Genomic DNA, 5,023 nt, shown 5'->3' on the forward strand with positions numbered 1-5,023 from the left:
AACCTTTACAAACGAAGAGTCAAAGCTTTATATAGAGAGCTCTTTACAATTCAATGGCTCAGATTGATTTAGAATCAATGGCTAGGATTACAAGATGAAAACCCTAATTAGGGGTTTGTTACAACAAACTCCATCAGTCAATGAGAAAATTACATTTCCTGAATGTGGACCAATAAGAAATTGAGGTAGGTGCCTAGAAGTTTGTGTCATCACTGGTGAGTCAGGTACATTGAATCTGGACAATCTGATGTGGACCTATATGATTGGAGGAACAGTGATTGGGATGCTACCTTGTCTTGCGTTTGTGCTTGGTCAAGGAACTTTGTATTTCTTGATATTCAATGAGAAGCTTAACTTTAATTAACTCTTCTGAAATTATCTGCCTCTTAAACGTACCCTTGCACTGACTTTGGTTGATCCTCCTTAATCCTTGATGTACTAGATGAATGATGTACCTCTCCTTGACTCCTTTGTGTTTGATAAAGCCTCCCAACGGTCAAGTCCTTCTTTCTTCTATGTCATCTTATCTCCCTTTGAAGTGTTTGCAAGATCCTTCTTTTTGACATCCTATGGTTTCTCCATGTAGTAGAATGAGGTCCTTGAGGATAGCTTGGTCTATTACGTGCAACTCTTTGAACACTTGAAGTCCTCCAACTTGGAAGCACTTTGAGTCCTCCATGCATTTGAGGCGTCTTTAATGATGATGAAACTTGAATAAGTCCTCCTTGTTTGTTCTTCCTTCTAGCTCGGTCTTCTTGATCTACAAAGAAAACAAAAGATGATTAAGTATACATAATATATTCCTTCTAACATAGCATTTCTTACCTTAAATCATCAACAAGAAGGCATTAGGATGAAATTCGTTCTGGATCCTTTCCATGGACAGGGCCTATAATGAAATTCGCTCTGGATCCTTTGGAAGGGTCAGGAGCGAATTTCTTCCTTTAGGTTGAATTCTTCCTTTCTTTGACTTCAGTTTGCATTGATTTTCACCTTTTGATCCCTCTCTCATGAAGACATCACTTATTTGACCCCCAAAATGGCCTAAAAGAAGGATTTCGCTTTGGACCTTGGGCAAGGTACAACCCTCAAGTAAAATTCGCTCTGGACCCTTTGGAAGGGCCAGGAGTGAAATTTGCATTTTACTCAATCTTCCTTCATTTCCTTCAACCTTGCCCCTAGGCTTGGCTTTTGGGTCCTCCCTCCATACTATCAAGCCCATCTACCCTCAAAGTGATGTCCATTTCAACGTTTTTGGCAAGAAATTAGGCTATCCTAAGGCGAAATTTGCATTTTTAGGCTCAATTCTCATTCAATTTGCCTAGCATTTGTCCATTCCCCCTTATGTTATCATACTCAAGTCAACTTGCTCTCAAAGTGGTGTCTACGCAATGCTTTTGGTGAGGAAATAAGTCTTTCTAAGAATTTCGCTCTGGAAGGGTCAGGAGCTTAGAAAGAATTTCGCTCTGGACCCTTTCGAAGGGTCGGTAGCGAAATTGATGTTTTAGGCTCAAATTTTCCATTATTGACTTCATTTTCAACCTTTCCTCATCAAAAACAAGTGTTTTGCCTTTAAAAATGCTTGGGAATGAGTTAGTTCAAAGGTTTGAGCAAGGTATAATGCTTTATGAAGAAATTCGCTTTGGATCCTTTCCAAGGACAAGAGCTTAGACAAATTTTGCTCTGGACCCTTTGGAAGGGTCATGAGCGAAATTTGGAAAATAGGGCTTGTCCTTGATAAAGTTTTCTCTTAGCTTGCTTGATTAGCTTCAAACCATCTTAGGAAAATACCTTGAGGGCAATTTGCTTTAAAATTGTGAGGAAAATACATGTTTTTGAGAAATTCGCTCTGGACCCTTTGGAAGGGTCAGGAGCGAATTTGTTCCTCTAGACCCAATTCTTCCTTCTTTTCACTCATTTGGCTTTAGACTTGTCTTTTTGAATCCTTTCCTTGCCATGTATGTCCACCATTTGATGTCCCTAGTGAAGAAATAAGTCTTTTGGAGGATTTCGCTCTGGACCCTTTGGAAGGGTCAGGAGCTTAGAAAAATTTCGCTCTGGACCCTTTGGAAGGGTCAGGAGCGGAATTTGCAATTATGCTCAAATCTTTCACTTTCCATCACTTCACTTTATTTCACATATAAATACTCTCTCAATCACACCATAGGGATAAAATTTATGAGGCAAATTATGACCAAGAAGGGAGATATAAGGAAAAACGCTCTGGACCCGTTGGAAAGGTTAGGAGTGAATTTGAGGAATTAGTCTTAGACACCATCCAAACACTCATATTTCACCCTCTATCACATTGTTCTCACCTTGGGACATGCCAACAAATCACCTTAAGGAAGTGCCTAGTCAAAACGTTGAATGAAAAGTGCATCTTAACAATTTCGCTTAGGTACCTTTGGAAGGACAGGACCTATCTAGGAATTTCGCTCTGGATCCTTTGGAAGGGTCAGGAGCGAAATTTCTCTTTTTGCAGAAATTCCTCATAGAACTTCACCTCACTTAGGTTGCAACTTACTCACAAGGCTTGCATGAATCAATTTTGCGCGAAATTTCTCTTTTTGCAGAAATTCCTCATAGAACTTCACCTCACTTGGTTGCAACTTACTCACAAGGCTTGCATGAATCAATTTTGCCTCAATCACGCCAAAGATTTTGTTCTAAACAAGGAGATCAAAGGAAATTTGCTCTAGACCCTTTGGAAGGGTCAGGAGCGAATTTTACAAAAATGCTCAAATTCTTGACCTTTTTCCAAATTTTCAAGTCTAGGCTTGGTCGCTATGCCTAGAGGACAAGAACTCATCATCCATTGACTTGACCAACTCAAACCTTTAAAGGGAAAATCCTTGATGATGCTCACTCACAAATCTTCATTCACTTCCTTAACTCAAAGACATAGGTCTCAAAAGGCAAGACTACTAGCAAGATATAAGGACTTCCTCAAACTTAATCAAGACTTAACCTAGAAACAAGAGCAAGGTCTGACCTAGAGAAGGCTTTCAAAGAGACCCTGACCTGGACGACCTATTGACCCACCTCAACTCAAGTAGACCCTGCTATCCTAATGATCTCTCTGGCAACTCTCCAATGCAAAGGCTAATAGCCAAGAACCTAAAAGACCAAGAAAACTAACCCTAAAAAGCAAAAAGTAGGAGTCCCCATTTGCAATGGGGCGATGAGTGAATACGTCACAACAAAACCATACAAGAAAATACAAATAAATATGACAAATGCAAAAATTGCAACAAGTAAATGATTATGATATTGCTAGTAGGATTCAATTGTGTAGTTTTAGTTTTCGAGTCAAACTCATTGACTCATGTTTCATGAGTAGTGGTTCACAAGAACCCATCTGTCATGAGAATGAATGGTACACTTAGCACTCATTGCATCTAGGTGATGCTCACAGAGGTGAAGCATTGGGCCTTCTTAGAAGGTCACCCATCCCAGTACTACTACAATTCAAGCACGCTTAACCGTGGAGTTTCCCCCAAAGTTAAACCCACTTAGCTTGCAACCCCATTTGCAAAAACCTCCAGGAAGTGTTGTACCTTACGAACAATTCAATATAGAGTCCCTTTAGTTCATCTATTGATAAATAGGAGATATTTTCCACAGCAAATCAAATCATGATATTGCTAGCAAGATTCAACTGTGTAGTTTTTGAGTCAAACTCATTGACCCATGTTTCATGAGTAGTGGTTCACAAGAACCCCTCTCTCATGAGAATCAATGGTACACTTAGCACTCATTGCATCTAGGTGATGCTCACAAAGGTGAAGCATTGGGCCTTCCTGGTAGTTCACCCATCTCAGTACTACTCCAACTCAAGTGCGTTTAACTATGGAGTTTCCCCCAAAATTAAGCCCAATAGCTTGCAACCATGTTTGCAAAACCTTTAGTAAATGATATGTTATGTTATTTGTAATTCTACCGAGAGGTGTAACTCTACAATGATAGCACTATAGGAGCTCAACATATTCGTGAAAGATAAACAAAAATGCCAACAATAAACTCTTCAAATGTTTCAATTTTACTGTATAAAGCAAAAAGTATAACTGTCGGTGCAATCATCAATCTAAGGATAGGATAAGAGTAATGGTTGGCATGCGTAATCAATAATCTAAGGTTCATACAAGGATAACAAAATTAGAATTACCTACACCTCTTACAGGCAAGTTTTTATATCAATCTCCAGTTGTGGTTTTTAGCATAATGCAAATCTAAGGGATCATACAAGGATAGCAGTGGAAAAAACAATTAGTATTACCTACATTTTTCTTGTACCAAATGCAGCTGTTAGAGGCAAGTTTGTCGGCAACTACACAATCTTACATGCAAGTATCTATATCCATCTCCACCTGTAGCAGTTTTTTAACAAACGATGTGCATGCAAAATTCTATTTAAAAAAGATGAAGATCAAACAAAAATGCATTCCATTTTGCTGTCATATTGTTCTATTTGTTCCTTCTCATCTGTTGCAGAAGACAACGCCTGCACATTGTAAGTATTTTGAAAACCACATAAAGTGTGAAGTTTTTGTTACCGTGTGCTCGCTGTTAGGAATATTAGATACCATTTTTGCATGAAGATTCAATGAAAGAATCTATTGTTTAGGTGTCAAGTTTCTCAAGCATTTTGACACAGCATATCAACATATTCTCTATAAGTTTCTTGATTGTTGATTTATAAGTATGGATTTACCGTAGAGAAGGCACACCTATTATCACACAGTCTAATAATTATTAATAATTTAATATTACATTGAATCTGTCAAGTTTTCAATTAAAGGTGTCCAAATTCATTGACCTGCTTTTTATTTTGTTCATAAACCCTTCTCAAAATTTCACCCCCCATTCAAAAAATCGAAGTAGAGGCATATAGAATTAATGTTATACATGTCATATGTTTCTAGTCTTGTTTCATTTATTGTTTTTAATGATATGTCAATTTTATTTTTTAGTTGGTAAATGACACAGCCTTAGATTGATATTATATTGAAAGTGAATAGGA

Source organism: Cryptomeria japonica, chromosome 2, assembly GCF_030272615.1.
Source record: "Cryptomeria japonica chromosome 2, Sugi_1.0, whole genome shotgun sequence".
NCBI lineage: Eukaryota > Viridiplantae > Streptophyta > Pinopsida > Cupressales > Cupressaceae > Cryptomeria > Cryptomeria japonica.